General features: G+C 37.5%; 1 protein-coding gene across 11 annotated transcripts in view; it reads left to right on the top strand.

The window, feature by feature from the left end:
• LOC147375761 (guanylate-binding protein 2-like) overlaps positions 1 to 22,945 on the top strand; it is a 167,821-nt gene that overhangs the window by 67,352 nt on the left and 77,524 nt on the right. For 3 of the 11 annotated variants that reach the window (XM_086391008.1, XM_086391006.1, XM_086391005.1), the window contains exon 1: positions 17,620 to 17,723. The exons of 7 other annotated variants lie outside the window; for them this stretch is intronic. The gene's annotated coding sequence lies outside the window, so the exon portion shown is untranslated. Of the gene's footprint in view, positions 1 to 17,619; positions 17,724 to 18,768; positions 18,800 to 22,945 lie in introns of those variants that run through there. One more of the 11 variants, XM_086391007.1, reaches the window with a different exon arrangement.

The raw sequence follows: 22,945 nt of genomic DNA, 5'->3' as shown, positions 1-22,945 counted from the left end.
AATGGATACAAAAATAAGACACCTATATATGCTGTCTACAAGAGATCCACCTCAAAACAAAGGACACATACAGACTGAAAGTGAAGGGCTGGAAAAAGATATTTCATGCAAATGGAGACCAAAAGAAAGCAGGAGTAGCAATATTCATATCAGATAAAATAGACTTTGAAATAAAGGCCATGAAAAGAGACAAAGAAAGACACTACATAATGATCAAAGGATCAATCCAAAAAGAAGATATAACAATTATATATGTACCCAACATAGGAGCACTGCAATATGTAAGGCAAATGTTGACAACTATTAAGGGGAAATGAACAGTAACACAATAATAGTGGGAGACTTTAATACCCTACTGACACCTATGGATAGATCAACTAAACAGAAAATTAGCAAGGAAACACAAACTTTAAATGATACAATGGACCAGTTAGACCTAATTGATATCTATAGGACATTCCACTCCAAAACAATGAATTTCACCTTTTTCTCAAGTGCACACAGAACCTTCTCCAGGATAGATCACATCCTAGGCCATAAATCTAGCCTTGGTAAATTCAAAAAAATTGAAATCACCTCAAGCATCTTTTTTGATTACAATGCAGTAAGATTAGATGTCACCTACAGGAAAAAAAAAACTATTAAAAATACAAACATGGAGTCTAAACAACACACTTCTAAATAACCAACAAATCACAAAAGAAATCGAAAAAGAAATAAAAATATGCATAGAAATGAAGGAAAATGATAACACAACAACACAAAATCTATGGGATTCAGTAAAAGCAGTGCTAAGAGGAAGTTTCATAGCAATACAAGCTTACCTCAAGAAACAAGAGGAAAATCAAATAAATAACCTAACTCTTCACCTAAAGCAATTAAAAAAAGAAGAAATGAAGAACCCCAGGGTTAGAAGGAAAGTAATCATAAAAATTAGGTCAGAAATAAATGAAAAAGAGACAAAGGAGATCATAGCAAAAATCAACAAAGCTAAAAGCTTGTTCTTCAAGAAGATAAATAAAATAGACAAACCATTAGCCAGACTCATCAAGAAAAAAATGGAGAAGAATCAAATCAACAAAATTAGAAATGAAAATGGAGAAATCACAACAGGCAACACAGAAATGCAAAGGATCAGAAGGACTACTATCGGCAACTACATGCCAATAAAATGGACAATTTGGAAGAAATGTACAAATTCTTAGAAAAGTATAACTTTCCAAAACTGAACCAGGTAGAAATAGAAAATCTTAACAGACCCACCACAAAATCAGATATCAAAACTGTAATCAGAAATCTTCCAGCAAACAAAAGCCCAGGACCAGACGGCTTCACAGCTGAATTCTACCAAAAATTTAGAGAGGAGCTAACACCTATCCTACTCAAACTCCTCCAGAAAACTGCAGAGGAAGGTAAACTTCCAAATTCATTCTATGAGGCCACCATCACCCTAATACCAAAATCAAAGATGCCACACACACACACACAAAAAACAACAACAACTACAGCCCAATATCACTGATGAACATAGATGCAAAAATCCTTAACAACATCCTAGCAAACAGAACCCAACAACATATTAAAAAGATCATACATCATGGCCAAGTGGGCTTTATGCCAGGAATACAAGGATTCTTCAATATTCACAAATCAATCAATGTAATCCACCCCATTAACAAATTGAAAGATAAAAAGCGTATGATTATCTCAATAGATGGAGAGAAAGCATTTGACAAAATTCAACACTCATTTATGATAAAAACCCTCCAGAAAGCAGGCATAGAAAGAACATACCTCAACATAATAAAAGCCATATATGATAAACCCACAGCAAACATCCTCAATGGTGAAAACTTGAAAGCATTTCCCCTAAAGTCAGGAACAAGACAAGGGTGGCCACTCTCACCATTATTATTCAACATAGTTCTGGAAGTTTTAGCCTCAGCAATCAGAGAAGAAAAAGAAATAAAAGGAATCCAGATTGGAAAAGAAGAATTAAAACTCCCACTGTTTGCAGATGACATGATCCTCCACATAGAAAACCCTAAAGACACCACCAGGAAATTAGTAGAGCTGATAAATGAATATAGTAAAGTTTCAGGATATAAAATTAACACACAGAAATCCCTTGCATTCCTATACACTAACAATGAGAAAACTGAGAAATTAAGGAATTAATTCCATTCACCATTGCAACGAAAAGAATAAAACACTTAGGAATAAAACTACCTAAAAGAAACAAAAGACCTATATATAGAAAACTATAAAATACTGATGAAAGAAATCAAAGATGACACAAATAGATGAAAAAATATCCTATGTTCATGGATCACAAGAATCAATATAGTGAAAATGAGTATACTACCCAAAGCAATCTATAGATTCAACGCAATCCCTATCAAGCTACCAACGGTATTTTTCAGAGAACTAGAACAAATAATTTCACAATTTGTATGGAAATACAAAAATCCTCAAATAGCCAAAGCAATCTTGAGAAAGAAGAATGGAACTGGAGGAATCAACCTGCCTGACTTCAGGCTCTACTACAAAGCCACAGTCATCAAGACAGTATGGTACTGGCACCAAGACAGAAATACAGATAACTGAAACAAAATAGAAAGCCCAGAGATAAATCCATGCACTTTATCTTTGTCACATTTATCTTTGACAAAGGAGGCAAGAATATACAATGGAGAAAGGACAATCTGGTTAACAAGTGGTGCTGGGAAAACTGGTCAACCACTTGTAAAAGAATGAAACTAGAACACTATCTAACACCATACACAAAAATGAACTCAAAATGGATTAAAGATCTAAATGTAAGACCAAAAACTATAAAACTCCTAGAGGAAAACATAGGCAAAACACTCTCTGACATAAATCACATCAAGATCCCCTATGACCCACCTCCCAGAGTAATGGAAATAAAAGCAAAAATAAACAAATGGGACCTAATTAAACTTAAAAGTTTTTGCACAACGAAGGAAACTCTAAGCAAGGTGAAAAGACAGCCTTCAGAATGGGAAAAAAATAATAGCAAACGAAGCAACTGACAAGAATTAATCTCAAAAATATACAAGCAGTTCATGCAGCTCAATTCCAAAAAAATAAACAACCCAATCAAAAAATGGGCCAAAGAACTAAACATACATTTTTCCAAAGAAGATATATAGATGGCTAACAAACACATGAAAAGAAGCTCAACATCACTCATTATCAGAGAAATGCTAATCAAAACCACAATGAGGTACCATTTCACGCCAGTCGGAATGGCTGCTATCCAAAAGTCTACAAGCAATAAATGCTGGAGAGGGTGCAGAGAAAAGGGAACCCTCTTACACTGTTGGTAGGAATGCAAAACGGTACAGCCACTATGGAGAACAGTGTGGAGATTCCTTAGAAAACTGGAAATAGAACTGCCATATGACCCAGCAATCCCACTTCTAGGCGTACACACCGAGGAAACCAGAATTGAAAGAGACACGTGTATCCCAATGTTCATCACAGCACTGTTTGCAATAGCCAGGACATGGAAGCAACCTAGATGTCCATCAGCAGACAAATGGATAAGAAAGCTATGGTACATATACACAATGGAATATTATTCAGCGATTAAAATGAATGCATTTACATCAGTTCTAATGAGGTGGATGAAACTGGAGCCTATTATACAGAGTGAAGTAAGCCAGAAAGAAAAACACCAATACAGTATACTAACACATATATATGGAATTTAGAAAGATAGTAATAATAACCTTGTATGCAAGACAGCAAAAGAGACACAGATGTATAGAACAGTCTTTTGGACTCTGTGGGAGAGAGAGAGGGTGGCATGATTTGGGAGAATGATATTGAAACATGTATAATATCATATATGAAACAAATTGCCAGTCCAGGTTCAATGCATGATACAGGATGCTTGAGGCTGGTGCACTGGGATTACCCAGAGGGATGGTATGGGGAGGGAGGTAGGAGGGGGGTTCAGGATGGGGAACATGTGTATACCCATGGTGGATTCATGTTGATGTATGGCAAAACCAATACAATATTGTAAAGTAATTAGCCTCCAATTAAAATAAATAAATTTATATTAAAAAATAAAATGAATGCATTTGAATCAGTTGTAATGAGGTGGATGAAACTGGAGCCTATTATACAGAGTAAAGTAAGTCAGAAAGAAATACACCAATACAGTATACTAATACATATATATGGAATGTAGAAAGATGGTAATGATGACTCTATATGTGAGACAGCAAAAGAGACACAGATGTAAAGAACAGACCGTTGGACTCTGTGGGAGAAGGCAAGGGTGGGATAATTTGAGAGAATACCATTGAAACATGTGTATTACCATATGTGAAATAGATCACCAGTCCAGGTTCAATGTATGAGACAGGGTGCTCAGGGCTGGTGCACTGGGATGACCCTGAGGAATGGGATGGGGAAGGAGGTGGGAGTGGGGTTCAGAATGGGGAACCTATGTACACCCATGGCTGATTCATGTGAATGTATGGCAAAAAAAAGCACCACAATATTGTAAAGTAATTAGCCTCCAAATAAATTTGCTAAAGATATAATTCTTTGCTTATTATTTCACACCTACTATCTTCTAGTCTTTATATTAATGAATTAAACAGTGAGTGAATGAAGGAAAGAAGAACTGACTTCTTAGTCCTTTAATACAATTTCTAGAGTGACTGTAATAACGACTCTTAGACCTTGCAGGAGCTGTGCTTCTGACTAGCAACTTTGTCTATAATAGCATGGGCACCATCAACAACCAGGTGAACGAATTAACCCTGTGTTATTCAGTTAATAGATATGGCAGCTGAGACTGTTTCTTCTTTTCTGTACCTCAGTTGTCATGGTTGAAAAGGGGCCTAGGGCAAAAGTTAATGTTTATAATTTTTTTCTGAGATCTGGACAGTGGGGTGTAGAATATTTTTACTTTCTTTTCTAAGTTTCCAGCTATGTGACTCAACTAACAGCTAATTAGAACAAAATGTTCCTTGAAACCTGATGAAATAAAAGACTCCACTGAGTTTTTAAATGTCTTTCCAAATTTTGTTTGGCCTATCTGGTTTTTGCCTTAGAGATAAAGATAGGTGGATACCCCATCATTAAAGATGAGTACTTGGAAGATGCCTTGAAGTTGATTCAAGGTACTAGAGCATGGCCTGCATGATAAGCTTTCAGCAGTGGATAGGATCAACTAAGTACCATCATTCTAAATTGGCTTCAACTTCTGAGCCTGAAATGAGATTCATACTAAAACTAGTGATTGTTAAGTGGCAAATGGTGACTGATATTCAATTCTTACCCTGGATAAGCTCAGTGAAGAAATAGTCAAGGTTCTCCAGAAAAACTATATATAATTACAGAAATTACAGAAATTGTTTCTTCCAATTATGCAGGCCAAGTAGTACCATGCTTTGTAAGCTAGAGAAAAACAAAGTTAGTGGTATAATTCAGTTTGAGTCTGAAGGCCTGAGACAAGGGAAACTGATGTCATATAACACTCAGTCCAAGGCTGAGGGTCTAGGAGCCAGAGGGAGGCTGATATAAATGCCAATTCCTACCTCCTCCTGATGTTGAAGGATGTAGGAGGATGAAGGAACTTTGTTTTCCGTTTGTCTTTTTGTTTTATTTGATTTGTTAAGGGATTGGATGAGGCCCACTGATATTGCTGAGACTGGACCTTCTTCACTTAGTCCATTGAATCAAATGTTAATCTTTTCCAGAAAACCCCTCACAGACCTACTCAGAAATAGTGTTTTGCAAGCTTTCTGGGCATCCTTTAGCTCTTTGATTCATAAAACGAACAATCCCAAAATTTGAGAACCAATGTTGGCACAAATAATTTTATACCAATTGATACCATGAAAATAACTTTCCAGCTTATAGTAAGTGCTATAACTTCCCAAGGCTCACATATGTATGTTCCTTATTTTGTGCTTTTCCTGTTCTTCACTTCCAAAAAGAGTTCATCAGAGCAATGGTGAATAAACATGGAGTCTCAAGAAATAAAATTATGTCATTTTAAAAATATATTTCATAAAGCATATTTTACTAGTTCCTCAACAGTTACATCTTTCAGAAAAAGGATATTTATAGCTAAATGTTTTCCCCCAAATGATGTATCCTTCCAGAAGACTATCACATATTTTATTTTACTTTGCTCAGGACTTAACTATTCATTCTACAGCCTCACACATTACAGTACCCATTTTGCTATTATAATTTTAATACATTTGTTGTATTTGGCACAATGGATAACTGATGGCACCAAGAAAGGATATTTTTGTTTACTCATTCATTTATTCATTCCATCCACAAATGTTTGTTAAACACATAGTAAGGACCACAAAATGACTCTGTAAGGCATTGTCAAGTGTGATATAATCTGATATAGATAAGGGATGAGCTCTAAATTATATTTAGGTTAACCTCACTCTTTAGTGTTTTCTGTTAAGAGACTTTCCAATGTATTTATGGCATATGTACACATACACACACACACACACACACATATCCATGCTTAACTCTGAGTTCTAAGTTTTATCTTTACAGACCTAGATATTACACATGATAGTCTCACAATCAACATGTATTCTTTCTGGCATTACTATATTACTTTATTACTTTATTCCAGGGCCCACTTTTCAATTTTGCCATGGAGACAATAGGATCACAAGGAGTAATGACCATACTTTCATTAATCAGTCATTCACTAAGTATTTAGTAAACATTTAAATCACCTAACTCTATACCAGTGCTACAAAAACCAACCACAGGCTTCTTCACTTGGGCTGCATGCCTCTTCTTTCTCTCCTGAAGTACATCCTTGACTCTTGGCCTGTGCAAAAATTATTTTCCCTGTCTATGCTGGATTAACCTAAATTTGATTTGCCATAAGGTAACACTGGATTGGATTAAAGGAAATTTAAAGGCATAGGACCTGCAATGATGCAAAGCTCCCTGGAAATGAAAGTGCTCAACCTCTTCAACTAAAGACTGTCCCTTCAGTGATCACTGATTTTCCATGTCTGCAGGTAAAATTCACCAAATTCAACATGCCCACAGTGTATTGGACAGTTCTTTCTAAAACGGAAGTGCCTTGTCCTTGACCAGCTAACAAGTGACAAAAATCTTATTCTATTTTGATAATATGCCAGAAAACCAACTGAATAGTAATTTCCAGGTGCATTCAAAAGTTTTTATTCGTATTCCTTACTTATGCAATGACTGAGACCCCCAAAGAGGGGATGATTGTCACTGGGAACCATGAGTCACCTTTGTCCCAAACTATCTCTGCTCAGTATGTGTGGTGGATCTTTTATTATATTGTGGGTTCATTAGTATACGGTTTCTCAGTAAGGCTTTAAAATTTGACTCCCCAATCTCTTTAGATATAAAGTCATATGGAGGTTGGCTAGAATGGCATCTAAATTCAAGTCCCACATTTATAAAGTTGGTGAATTGGAAAGAGATTTTTTTCTTTAGGGCCCACCCATTTTGGGGGAGTGCTTATGCTGTCTACTGCTTTAGATTCTGCAGTTGCTAGAATGAAGTCCTTGTAATTCTACAAGCTGGACATATTCTCTTAACTCTAGGCTTTTGCAGCATAATGAACAGATTTCTTAAAAAGGCATTCTTGTTTCCCCATCTGATACTCCTTACCTGTTACTTCTGTTCCTCCTCATGGTCCCCTACTGCCTAACCTCCTGAGCCTCGATGAAGTGACCACGTCCGTGCTGCAATTTGCATGTTGTCATTCCTACAGCAGCACCTTTTATATAATTGTGAAATGGAAATTGTTGTAAACTTTTGTCTCCCCTGTCTCTTGATCTCAGGTATTTGGTCTCCATCATATTTCTTTATTTCCCAAAATAGAATCCACCACACAAAAAAACTGGTGTAAGTTGAATAAATAAAGAACTGCCATTCAATTTACCATGCCTCCACTCTATTCCCTGCTCTTCAGGATTCTCAAAACACAGGCCACAGTTTAGGAACTAGTGCAGATGGGACTCCCTGAGGCAGAAAGGACATGCTCACCCATCTGAACGTGCTGTGCTGTTCTCTCTGAGGGACGGAAAGTCCATGTTCCCTGTGTTCTCAAACTTCCTCCAGGTGAATTGCCAGAACTTAACCCATTGCCTTGGGCTCACAGAGTAATTGTGGTGTTTAAAATAGTAAATAAATTACCAGAATCATGAAAATCCCTCATACTTCCACCATAGTTTTTTTTTTTTTTTAATCAGTTCAGGGTGTTCTGAAATGAAATCATACTTTTCCTATGAGACCAATATCTCAGTGCATTTGATACTCACAGGTTGATAACATGGAATCTGAACACTGGTTATTGAGCCATGAAACAGAAATTCTGTAATCAGTCTTCATCTTTTCTTTCCTTCTAAAGGCGGAAGGAAGAGCACAACTGTGCTTTTCTGAGGAAAGTGAGGTAACTCTTAGTCACCTTTCGGTTCCTCTCACTGAAATGAGAAGTCAGAACTGAGCCAGTCCTGAAACCCATAGGTCTCACCAAAGAAATGTGCTCCATGTGACATGTTTGGATGGTCTGGAAATGGGATGAAAAGGCAGGCAAAAAGGTTATGTCCCCATCAATCTCTCAAGTACAGGAACCAGCAAAGGGAATATGAAACAGCACAATAATGTTGACATGGAATAGAGCTGTCTATAGACTAGGAAGGGATCAAGAGTGAGGCAAAGGACAATGAAGCTGAGTAAAAGGAGTATGTATCCACTTTACAAGTTCAAGTATAACTTGTCATCTATTGTCAAAGTTTATATACACCCCAAGAAAAGGCTTCAGGCCAAAGGCCTCTCACAAACTTGAAAGCTAATCAATAATTATTGACTGAATGAAGGAATAAGAGATCTATTTCAAGTACTTTTCCACAATTTTTTGGAAGCTAGGTTCACACCTCTCCTTGCATGTGGTATTTTATACACCAAATTAGCAGCTTGACCACTCCTAGAATTCTCTCCATATTTTCTCCACTTAGTCTACAGCTTGCCTCACTGATGCTGTCTTCTCCTCTGTCAACCTAGTTTCAAACTGCACTCAGACACAGTATTTCTTTCTTTTTTTTTTTTTTAATTTTATTTTATTTTTAAACTTTACAATATTGTATTAGTTTTGCCAAATATCGAAATGAATCCGCCACAGGTATACCCGCGTTCCCCATCCTGAACCCTCCACCCTCCTCCCTCCCCTCCCCTCCCTCTGAGTCGTCCCAGTGCACCAGCCCCAAGCATCCAGTATCGTGTATCGAACCTGGACTGGCGACTCGTTTCATACATGATATTGTACATGTTTGAATGCTATTCTCCCAAATCTCCCCACCCTCTCCCTCTCCCACAGAGTCCATAAGACTGATCTATACATCGGTGTCTCTTTTGCTGTCTCGTACACAGGGTTATTGTTACCATCTTTCTAAATTCCATATATATGCGTTAGTATACTGTATTGGTGTTTTTCTTTCTGGCTTACTTCACTCTGTATAATAGGTTCCAGTTTCATCCATCTCATTGGAACTGATTCAAATGTATTCTTTTTAATGGCTGAGTAATACTCCATTGTGTATATGTACCACAGCTTTCTTATCCATTCATCTGCTGATGGGCATCTAGGTTGCTTCCATGTCCTGGCTATTATAAACAGTGCTGCGATGAACATTGGGGTACACGTGTCTCTTTCCCTTCTGGTTTCCTCAGTGTGTATGCCCAGCAGTGGGATTGCTGGATCATAAAATTAACAAGGAAACACAAACGTTAAATGATACAATAGACCAGTTAGACCTAATTGATATCTATAGGACATTTCATCCCAAAACAATGAATTTCACCTTTTTCTCAAGTGCACACGGAACCTTCTCCAGGATAGATCACATCCTGGGCCATAAATCTAGCCTTGGTAAATTCAAAAATATAGAAGTCATTCCAAGCATCTTTTCTGACCACAATGCAGTAAGATTAGATCTCAATTACAGGAGAAAAACTATTAAAAATTCCAACATATGGAGGCTGAACAACAAGCTGCTGAATAACCAACAAATCACAGAAGAAATCAAGAAAGAAATCAAATTTTGCATAGAAACGAATGAAAATGAAAACACAACAACTCAAAACCTGTGGGACACTTTAAAAGCAGTGCTAAGGGGAAAGTTCATAGCAATACAGGTATACCTCAAGAAACAAGAAAAAAGTCAAATAAATAACCTAACCCTACACCTAAAGTAACTAGAAAAGGAAGAAATGAAGAACCCAGGGTTAGTAGAAGGAAAGAAATCTTAAAAATTAGGGCAGAAAGACATGCAAAAGAAACAAAAGAGACCATAGCAAAAGTCAACAAAGCCAAAAGCTGGTTCTTTGAAAGGATAAATAAAATTGAGAAACCATTAGCCAGACTCATCAAGAAACAAAGGGAGAAAAAGCAAAGCAATAAAATTAGAAATGAAAATGGAGAGATCACAACAGACAACACAGAAATACAAAGGATCATAAGAGACTACTATCAACAATTATATGCCAATAAAATGGACAGCTTGGAAGAAATGGACAAATTCTTAGAAAAGTACAACTTTCCAAAACTCGACCAAGAAGAAATAGAAAATCTTAACAGACCCATCACAAGCACGGAAATTGAAACTGTAATCAAAAATCTTCCAGCAAACAAAAGCCCATGTCCAGACGGCTTCAGAGCTGAATTCTACCAAAAGTCTACCAAAAATTTAGAGAAGAGCTAACACCTATCCTGCTCAAACTCTTCCAGAAAATTGCAGAGGAAGGTAAACTTCCAAATTCATTCTATGAGGCCACCATCACCCTAATACCAAAACCTGACAAAGATCCCACAAAAAAAGAAAACTACAGGCCAATATCACTGATGAACATAGATGCAAAAATCCTTAACAAAATTCTAGCAATCAGAATCCAACAACACATTAAAAAGATCATACACCAAGACCAAGTAGGCTTTATCCCAGGGATGCAAGGATTCTTCAATATCCGCAAATCAATCAATGTTATACACCACATTAACAAATTGAAAAACAAAAACCATATGATTATCTCAATAGATGTAGAGAAAGCCTTTGAAAAAATTCAACATCTATTTATGATAAGAACTCTCCAGAAAGCAGGAATAGAAGGAACATACCTCAACATAATAAAAGCTATATATGACAAACCCACAGCAAACATTATCCTCAATGGTGAAAAATTGAAAGCATTTCCTCTAAAGTCAGGAACAAGACAAGGGTGCCCACTTTCACCATTACTATTCAACATAGTTTTGGAAATTTTGGCCACAGCAATCAGAGCAGAAAAAGAAATAAAAGGAATCCAAATTGGAAAAGAAAAAGTAAAACTTTCACTGTTTGCAGATGACATGATCCTTTACATAGAAAACCCTAAAGACTCCACCAGAAAATTACTAGAACTAATCAATGATTATAGTAAAGTTGCAGGATACAAAATCAACACACAGAAATCTCTTGCATTCCTAAACAGAGTATTTCTTAAGGAAACACTTCACTGATTAAGCAGGGATTAGGGACAGGAAACTGTGGAAAATACAAAGAAAAATAGAGGCGACCAGAACACAAGAAAGAGCTTAAGGAAGCTCAGGAGAGCTGGTAAGAGTGTCCAGTGGACTACTGCAGCATCCTCAGGCTCAGATAAAATTCTGCAACGTATGTGTACCTTGAAAATAACAAGAAGGTTAGAGCATTTAAGCAATCTCTCTGCAGCATGGGGAGGTCCCTCTGTGTCAGGCAGAGTTTCATCTCCAAGTTGGAGCAGTGAGATTCTGCAGCAGGGACAGGAGCCTCTCTCTGGGGGGAGAAATAGGACCACAGGGTCCAGTCCAGGGACATGCACAGCTGGCAGGGTATCTGCTCCTGTTCACCTCTCCCAAGCTGTCACATACTGCGAATACTAGTCACCGTTATTTCTGCCAACTTTCATGTCAAGTAACAAATTCATTTTTGTTAGTTCAGAAAAGAATACTTCCTGTGCTAAATCATCAACTCTTAAAGTGATGTTTTCAGATTAGGGCGAGACACATGTTCATTAACAACTCCATGGGTTTAAATTAGAGATAGCTTGAAAACATACACAGCACACTGTTTATTCTGAAATCAAATTAGAATAATGAATAATATAACAATAATATAATAATTTTTCTTCCTGATTTCCAGGAAGATAAAACACTGGATGTTGCAACTATAGCAAACAAAATTGGTTTCTGTCCAAACCAAAGGAATCAATACAATTCTCATTCCAAGCTGCCTTTCCTATATGACCTACCTTAATATTAATGTAATAACTCCCCTTATATTATGGTTATATATTATTATATGGTTATTATATTATTAATATATTATTAATCATTAATATAATATAATAACTCCCTGTTGAACACTATTGTATGACAGGCTTTGTATACCATCGTTGTTTATTAAATACATGTATAATAAAAGAGTGACCAATGGATTGTGATACTCAAGAAAATATTTCTTGAATAAATGATTTTCTTTTTCAAAAGAGAAATTACGTTTTGTTGTGTATATTTTTCTACTATTATAAAATAATTGTATATAGTCATTTAAAGAATCTACAAAGTTCAGAAACACAAAATAATCTCTAATGCCATCAGTTAGTGAAAAATAAGATTAATTTTGGGGTATACAATATATGTTTCCAGCATTTTCTATCCTGATTACTGATTTATAAATTTTTCATAAATAATTTTATACCTACCATAAATTAAATTATTCTTAACCAGAATTCCAAATTTATTATGATAAATATCTTTAGTTCATCTGGAAAGGGATTTGGAGTAGAATGCAAATTCAGTTGTTTCATATTTTTGGTGCATTAAAATTTTTATCAATAGAGAAAGTCCTCATCATGGCAATTTAGAAAAGAAAGAAGACTGTCTCATTTTAGGGTAAAAATAATTCAGTTCAGTTCAGTACAGTTACTCAGTCATGTCTGACTCTTTGCGACCCCATGAATCACAGCACACCAAGCCTCCCTGTCCATCTCCAACTCCTGGAGTTCACTCAAAATCACATCCATCGAGTCAGTGATGCCATCCAGCCATCTCGTCCTCTGTCGTCTCCGTCTCCTCCTGCCTCCAATCCCTCCCAGCATCAGAGTCTTTTCCAATGAGTCAACTCTTGGCATGAGGTGGCCAAAGTACTGGAGTTTCAGCTTTAGCATCATTCCTTCCAAAGAAATCCCAGGGCTGATCTCCTTCAGAATTGACTGGTTGGATCTCCTTGCAGTCCAAGGGACTCTCAAGAGTTCTCCAACACCACAGTTCAAAAGCATCAATTCTTCGGTGCTCAGCTTTCTTCACAGTCCTACTCACACATGACCACTGGAAAAAACCATAGCCTTGACTAGACGGACCTCTGTTGGCAAAGTAATGTCTCTGCTTTTCAACATGCTATCTAGGTTGGTCATAACTTTGCTTCCAAGGAGTAAGCGTCTTTTAATTTCATGGCTGCAGTCACCATCTGCAGTGATTTTGGAGCCCCAAAAAATAAAGTCTGAAACTGTTTCCATTGTTTCCCCATCTATTTCCCATGAAGTGATGGGACCAGATGCCAAGTACATGCATATAGGTAGACTGAAAGTGACTAGTAAGTAGCATGAAATGTTACACTTTTTCTATAGCCGAACAGGTAAGATTCTTTTGCACTGTTTTAGCTGGTATGGGACATGTTTCCCTGGGCCAACAGTATCCTGTTTTCCAGTGAGTATGGGGCAGCACCATTTGCTATGACATCCAGAACTTCCCATGCCTTCCTTTACAGAGTTCACCCTAATCTCACTGGACAATTTAGGTAGCTACCAGTTAATTTCTCTCATCTGAAAGAATAATATAAAAAATTTCTTATCTCCCTAAGTAGAAATAGCTTTAGCCAAGAATGAACCTAGGTTAAACTCCCAAAGTGTTAGGGAGCTGAAGCTTTAGTTTTCTGGGTGGTTATTTTTCAATAGGGGTGAAGCCTAGACACTTGGAGGCTTCTCTGAGTGTTAAAGCTGCCAGTAACTTTATTTTGACCCTAGACCTTTATTCACATTTAGAAGTTTAGAGAAAAGAAACTGTCTATAAGTTTCTGAAGAAAAGAGAACCTCTGAAAAGGGGATAGGGAAATGAATTTTTTCCAGTTTTTAAGCACACTCTCATTATATATAATTCACAGGAAGATTAAACTGTTTCCGGAATTAGTTCTTGGTGCCTGATATAAGCAACAGATTTCATTGGTCTGGAGAAGCAACAGGTGATTTCTCAGCATTAATCCTATTTCAGCCCTGTCCTACTTTCACATTCAATTTCACTTATACTAATAGGAAATGAAAGTTGCAGGAATACTTCTCAACCCTGGGTCATGTTTGCTGACATATCATTGTCAAGTCACATGGCTAAGCATGAACTTAATGTGGAGGGGACTACACAGGGCATAAGTACTAGGAGACTTCTTCTGGTGCCACCAGTATCGATACCAAAGCTACCTGAGTGGTTGTACTAAATTTACTCAGGAACTATGTCTAAGAATTCTAGTAGCTCTGTGTCTTAGTCTACATTTCCATTTATCAGTATTGTTCATTTAGGCCATTGTAATAGGAGTGTGCTACAATATCTTAGTGATGTTAACTCGATTTATCTTATGATTTTGCTATTAGATCTTTTTCAAATGTTATGATCATTTGGATACCTTCTTTTTGAAGAGCTGAATTATCATTTTCAATTTTCTATTATCTTTCTAGAAGTTATTTATATGTTTATATATGGTAATTCTTCATTTATTAATGTGTTCTCATATGCAGTTTACCTTTTTCTTTTATTAAGGGTGTCTTTTGACAAACAATATATCTTAATTTTTATATAGTTAAATTTGTTAATCTTTACAACTGTTTAAAACACATCTTTAAAACACATTTTATGCCCTAAAAATACCTTTCCTATCCTCAAATACTTGAAACTATTCTTTCATACTATTTTCTAGAGGCTATTGTTTTCCCTTTTATATTGAACTCTACAATCTTTCTGGAATAACTTTTTGTGTATGGTATGACGTGGAAGTCATTTTCTCATTTTTCCTTGTTGATATTCATTGGCCTAGGACCATTCATTTAAAAATCATCATTTCCACCAGTTTTAAATGATTACTGGCTGGTCCTCAAGCTCTCAGTTGAGGCATAAGTCTCAGATAATATTTTAAATGAGCATCCACCATAGCCTTAGCATTACAATTTGTTCTGTCCACACTTGCTCTTCTTATTCCCACTGATTCTCATCTTTGCCATTTAGTAGTTTATTATTTAACTCTCTCTTCAACTAAATAGGAGATAATTTTTCAGGTGAAGATTAGTTTTATTCATATTTATATTATATTACTATCTATTTATATATATTGCTAGATGGAAATTTGGAGACATAGAATGGAATGAAGAACAAAGAAAGGAATTCCACTGAATTCTATTAAGTTCTATTGAATATCTATTGAATATCCATAGAACACTATACTCAGCATATGAAGGGTATGTTTTAAAGTACACAAGAATATTTAGGCTGGCATATTTCTTACCCCCTGACTCTTTTTCCTCATTAAATATGTGGATAATAAGTACCCCATATCTAAAGTATTGTTATGAGCCTTAAACTATACATTGATAAAAAGAGCACTGGCTTCAAAGTCAGAGCTAGATGGCTTCAAATTCAGGTCCAAATTCACGTTTACTAGTCTGGGACTTCTGACAATTCACAGTCTCTGAGAGCCTCAGGTTTTATCATCTGTAAAATGGGGACAAATCTAGTACTTTGCTTATATTTCTACATTTACTCTTTCTAATACTAATACCAAATGCATGGAACAAAGTTTGGTGCATAGTATGGATTTGATTACATTTAGGTGCCACTGTTTTTCAATAATCTTGTTGTTATATCAAAAGTGTTTGTGCATCATCTATGTACTGAGAACTTTGCTAGGTAGTTTCAAAGACAGTAGAAAAATTGCTCTTCCCAGGTGCCTACAATCAGATTTATATGCGGGATCTTGGTAGCATGAAAAGAGTAATGAAACCACTCAAAGAATTTAACTCAAACTCAGAAAATGGGTTGAACACTGAGACAAGATTATATGAATCAACACAGCAGTATACAGAAACATCAGTTACTTGAAGCAGAAAAAGGATTACGTGAGAAATAAGTTATAGAACCCTTCTTCCCTCCCTCCCTTCCTCACTCTGCTCTTTTCTATTACTGGTAAAGCTCTAACAGGGGAACAAGATATTTCTCAAACTTATTTGGCCATGAAATGTGTTTATCAAGGAACATTCCAGAGGCTCACTGTTCAGTAGAATGACCTTTGGGGAATCCTGGCTTAGACCTCTTGATGTAGAGCACAGAGGCCTTTAAATAGCTGGAAGGCCGTGAAAAGAATAAGTCAAAATCCCATGGAAGTCCTCAATCAAAAGAGCTCAAGTGAAAGAAAGTGAAAGTGAAAGTCATTCAGTTGTGTGACTCTTCGGGACCCTATGGACTATACAGTACATGGAATTGAATTCTCCAGGCCAGAATATTGGAGTGGGTAGCTTTTCCCTTCTCTAGGGGATCTTCCCAACCCAGGGATCAAACCCAGGTCTGCTGCATTGCAGGCAGATTCTTAACCAGCTGAGCCACAAGGGAAGCCCCAAAGAGCCCAAGGACTACAAACTCAAGCTGCCTAATTATTATATGCAATAGGTAATAATATGTGAAGAGTTTGGCCTAGGAAGCAATTGATAAATAAGAAACATTATTATTACTGTTGTTCACTTGGCAACAACAGAGGTATTAAGTGAGGTGGTTGATAGCATGGGTTCTGGAGAAAGACTTTTGGGGTTCAATCATACTAACTTGTGATTTTAGCACATTATTAAATCTCTCTAATACTGTGGTAAAAGTAAATAATATTGTGGTAAAAATATTGTGGTATAAGACTAAGAGGGAATAATGTATGTATAGATGTTGTCATTGGGTATGAATCAAGTGTGAAAAAATGGAATATAACCTCATTTTTTATTACTTATTAAGCACTAAGTGCCAGTACTAGGATTAAGTATGGAGAATTAAAAAAATGTATGACACAGTCATTCCCCTGGAGAACTTACAGTTCTCACTTACTAAACACAAGTAACCAGCTACATTGTGACTGAATCTAATTGGACCTAGAAAATCATTATATTAGGTTTTCTCATCCTAATACTTTTCAAACTGTCTCCAAACAAGAAATAAACAGCATTATTTTAATTGATCCAATGGATCTTTCTCTGATTTTTCTTTTCAGCAGTCTCTAAGACATTTTCTAATTATAAAAGTTAAAGGTTCCAGTTGAGAAATCATGTCACGCTCTCTCACTAGCATAGCTCTCGCATTTCCTTTGTAGCCTTAGATTCTACTTTCAGTTTCAGTGCTGTCTATTTCTTTGCAGACATTGCCTGATAGTTTCACTTTCTTATCATTGGGTGTGGAAAATCTGAGAAGCCCCAGGAGATTGGAGGGATAAAATAAAGCCCAAATTGCCAGTGAAAGAGAATAGTGAAAGCAAACTCAGAAGAAACACGAAGAGGACAAGCTCTTCTAACCTTCCAGTTGAGGCAGCTTTCTGCTCATCTCTACAGGATCTCTCCACCGGGTAAGACTGAGGCTGGGTGGGAAGAGATTTATGGGAGGCAGCACACTTTCTCTAAAGCAATCATACCAAGACAGGCTGCGCAGAGCCTGATCTGTCATGAGTTCAGATGAAAGTCTGATGTTGGGCAGCAGGGTGTCCTTTAAGTGCCCACTGCTGAGCTCTGTGTTGAATTAGGTTCCAGCAGAGGCAGAGTCTAAACTGAGAGCCAGGAATGCTTCAAGATTCTTTCTTGATACTTTATTAAATTGTCTTTATTTATCTTTGATAAAACCCACTAACTAAAGCTCAGGGTTCACTTCTGTCTTTATTGCAAACTGTCAAAGTGCTAGAACTTGGGGTCTACAAAAAAAGGCTACAGGTTATTGTAATTTGGGAGCTTACAAATCTTTGTGCAGCCACTTTTTCTGGTCAGTAACTGATTGATTCTCATTTTATGAAAGTGCTATGTCTCATGTTAAAACCAGACAATCTTCTTGCCAGCAGTCCTGGTGGGCCACTGTTGTAAGAGGAAATGAGTACAGTACTGTCATAGGGAAAAAAAAAAAGCTTTTTTTTTTTAGCCACCCCTAGAGAAATCGGAGAAGGCAATGGCACCCCACTCCAGTACTCTTGCCCGGAAAATCCCATGGATGGAGGAGCTTGGTAGGCTGCAGTCCACGGGGTCGCTAAGAGTTGGACACGACTGAGCAACTTCACTTTCACTTCTCACTTTCATGCATTGGAGAAGGAAATGGCAACCCACTCCAGTGTTCTTGCCTGGAGAATCCCAGGGACGGGGGAGCCTGGTGGGCTGCCGTCTATGGGGTCGCACAGAGTCAGACACGACTGAAGCGACTTAGCAGCAGCAGCAGAGAAATGGGGAGCCAGGTAGGTGGCAAGACTGGCATCATATAAGATTCCAGTCTTCAGCCAGAGTCAGAAGTAATCAACCATAATAGAAGCAGTCAAGCTTTCTTATAGGATAAGAATAAAAACCAGCATCCCTTAGACTGTCTTTGTTGATATCTCAAAAAGTTAATAAAAGTTTTATCATGATCACTTCCAGTTACAGGGATTGAGACACTGAAGTTAACAAGGTAAGTAGGGCATTACTAAAAGAAAACTTCAATTTCTCTTAATGCTATAAAATTATCAGATCATCAAGTCCTGGTTAAAGAGGTTATGACTAAAATCATCTAAATAAATACTTTATATAGAACAGAATTCAGAGAGGAAACATGATCGTTTATAAGATCATGTTTCATAAGACTAGCTTCATTACCTGAGGTAATTAAAAGCAATATGCCAGTTGATATATGCGGAGATAATAATGAATGGATCTTCAAAACCAAGGAGGTCAAAATTTGGTAACATAATTAAGTGAAATATAGAGTGTTAACAAAAATTTCAGAAACTGTGACCTGATTAAAATGAAGAGGTGTTTTACTCAAGGTTTATTAGGACTGCAGCCTGGGAGACAAGTTCAAGAAGCACTTAAAAACTTGTGTTCCTATTGACTACAAAAGAGAAAAAGTTTAGTAAGGTCAAAACTAAGACCAGTTATTTACAATTCTGTGTTAAGGATTATAATTAAGGCAAAAAGTAAGGCCCTGAATTGGTTACTGAATTGATTTTAAATTGGTTTAAATCGCTGAAATGGTTTTAAAGTTCCCCAAGGTGGGGGGAGGAAGGAATCCTGAACCATAAAGTTGCAAGTAGCAGATGTTGTCCCAAATACAGCTGATGCTGTCCTTAGGTGTGATACAGGTCAGAGAAAATTCAAGCTTTTCATGGTGCTAGGATATGTCTTAGACTAAATTCTTAATGGCACTCAACTCTAGTTTTGCATGTCTGAACTATGATTACTCCATTGTAATTTTAATTTGTCATGAAGAGTGAGATTCAGATTAGAGGTATCAGTCTTGGACAAAAACACATGAATTCAGATGCAGATCAATGGTTAAGAACCAGTGAGTCACTAGATAGGGTAGACTATGGCAGCTCAGCAGTGCCCGTCCCTGAGAGGAGGAAGCCACTGGAGACTCTGAGTCTCAGTCTGATCCAGAGTTTGCCCAGGAACAGACTTGGGAGAAATCAGGTCCAAGACTGGGTTAGGATGGCATGTGTTTCACATTATATAAATGTTTGACATAATATTCCCCAGAAGCAGGCTGCCTGTTATATATGCCTGAGGTGAGACAGCTCAGGGTGTCCTGTCCAAATATTAAAATTTGAAGGTGAGAAGCTTTGAAGGGAAATTTTGTAATGAAGTCAGAAGATGTGAGATACAAGGAAAAGAAATCTCCATGTTATGGAAATGTGATACAAGCTGAGCCAGTGGAAATGCTGTCTGGTATGACACCACCCTTATGGCAGAAAGTGAAGAGGAACTAAAAAGCCTCTTGATGAAAGTGAAAGTGGAGAATGAAAAAGTTGGCTTAAAGCTCAACATTCAGAAAACGAAGATCATGGCATCTGGTCCCATCACTTCATGGGAAATAGATGCGGAAATAGTGTCAGACTTTATTTTTTGGGGCTCCAAAATCACTGCAGATGGTGACTGCAGCCATGAAATTAAAAGACAATTACTCCTTGGAAGAAAAATTATGACCAACCTAGATAGCATATTCAAAAGCAGAGACATTACTTTGCCAACAAAGGTCTGTTTAGTCAAGGCTATGGTTTTTCCAGTGGTCATGTATGGATGTGAGAGTTGGACTGTAACGATAGCTGAGCGCCGAAGAATTGATGCTTTTGAACTGTGGTGTTGGAGAAGACTCTTGAGAGTCCCTTGGACTGCAAGGAGATCCAACCAGTCCATTCTGAAGGAGATCAGCCCTGGGATTTCTTTGGAAGGAATGATGCTAAAGCTGAAACTCCAGTACTTTGGCCACCTCATGTGAAGAGCTGACTCATTGGAAAAGACTCTGATGCTGGGAGGGATTGGGGGCAGGAGGAGAAGGGGATGACAGAGGATAAGATGGCTGGATGGCATCACTGACTCAAGGGACAGGAGTCTGAGTGAACTCCGGGAGTTGGTGATGGACAGGGAGGCCTGGCGTGCTGTGATTCATGGGGTCACAGAGTTGGACAGGACTGAGCAACTGAACTGACTGATACCCTTCTTCTAGAAAAGAATTTGGCAATAATCAATAAAAGTCTATATTCTTGCCTTTTAACAGAGCAACCACATTCCCAAGAATCTATTCTGAAGAAACAGCTGCAACATGAAAGCAGGGTTATTCATTGCGGCACTGTAATTGAAAAACACTAGAAGCAATCTCGGAGAAGGCAATGGCACCCCACTCCAGTACTCTTGCCTGGAAAATCCCATGGACAGAGGAGCCTGGTGGGCTGTGGTCCATGGGGTCGCTAGGAGTCGGACATGACTGAGCGACTTCACTTTCACTTTTTGCTTTCATGCATTGGAGAAGGAAATGGCAACCCACTCCAGTGTTCTTGCCTGGAGAGTCCTGGGGACGGTGGAGCCAGGTGGGCTGCTGTCTCTGGGGTCACACAGAGTTGGACATGACTGAAGTGACTTAGCTGCAGAAGCAATCTAAGTGCCCACACATAGGAGTGGTTAAAAACTATGGTATATACATTTAATGGAGTAGACACCCATCAAAAAGAATGAGCAAGCTTTCTATGAAGTGATATAGAGTGATTTCCATATATTTGTAAAATGTGATCTTTCTAATTAAAAATGTGAATAAGAAAATATATCTGATTTATGGAAAGAATATCTAGGAAATATCAACCAGAAACTAATGAGATGGGTTTATTTTCAGAGAATGGGTGATTATGAGGTAGTAAGAATAGAAATCCCATGGGCAGAGGAGCCTGGTGGGCTACATGGGGTCGCACAGAGTTGAACACTACTGAGCTTTCAAGAATAGAAGGGTGGAACAGGAATGGAGTGACCAGATGAAGAAAAAGTGACATTTCTCTGAGTATACCTTTTTGGAAAGCTCTGACTCTCACAACTACATAATGTTTCACATACTCAAAAAATAATCACATACTAAAATTAACCAAGATATGAAATAAGTGAAAATGTTAGTCATTTAGTCATGTCCAACTCTTTGCAACCTTATGGACTGTAGCTTGCGAGACTCCTCTGTCCATGGAATTCTCCAAGCAAGAATAGTGGAGTGGGTAGCCATTTCTTTCTCTGGGGGATCTTCCCAACCCAGGGACTGAACCCAGGTCTCCCACATGGCAGGCGGGTTCTGAGCTACCACAGAAGCCCAACCAAGATGTGGGGGAGTCCTAAATAAAGCACAAATAGTAACAAATGAAACTGACTGTGTTACAAATGAATAAACTAACAGCTCAAGAGGATGAGAAAGGAAAGAACTAATCTAAGAATTTCAGAATACAGTGTTTTGACTATATATATTAGGTTAAAGACAAAAAATACTGTATCTTAATAATGTACTTTAATTAGTAAATCTATTTATCACCAAGATATGGATTAGCAACTTTGAAACTACTTTATACATATACTAGGACTGAGCACATAAGCAAATTTATGATAATAAGAGCTGTGGCTTTCATAGTCAGAGTATGGAGTAAAGGTAAAGCTTGAGTAATTCCTGTTGTGTTGAACTGCAATAAGAAACATGAGCAGTATATAACATAGGGAGTCCAGCCTGGCACTCTGTGACAACCTAGAGGGGTGGGATGGTGGGGTGAGAGCGAGGGTCAGAAGGGAGGGGATATGTATGTGCTTATGAATGATTCATGCTATTATACAACAGAAACCAACACAACATTGTAAAGCAATTATCCTCCAATTAAAAACATCAGCAGGAAATTAAGGCTGTATACACAAAGACAGAAATAAATACAGATGTATCTACGTGTGCTAGTATTCATACATGTATTTCTGAATTTGGCCCACTTAGGAGACCCAGAAATAAGGTACACACCTAGTGTTATATCCTGGCATCAAAGTTCTGTTATCCAAAGAAAGGAATCAGGGTTTCTGGGAGAAATGGCCAAATCTAGAGCTGACTCAGACAAAGTACAAGATGGACCAGGAATACCTTGTGGTGCCACAAAGTAAAAAAGTGCTTAGAATATGATGGAAGCATGGCCAAACGACCCAGGAGCCAGGTCGAAGAAGCTCTCAAAGAACAAATCTGGGGCAAATTAAGCAATAAGTAAATAATAATTTGTTTGTTGTTGTTTAGTCACTCAGTTGTGTCTGACCTTTTGTGACCCTGTGGACTATAGCC

This window comes from Bos grunniens, chromosome 3 (assembly GCF_055505025.1).
Source record: "Bos grunniens cultivar Pamir isolate PY7600 chromosome 3, Bosgru_T2T1.0, whole genome shotgun sequence".
NCBI lineage: Eukaryota > Metazoa > Chordata > Mammalia > Artiodactyla > Bovidae > Bos > Bos grunniens.
This window is presented reverse-complemented; position numbering and strand designations above follow the sequence as displayed.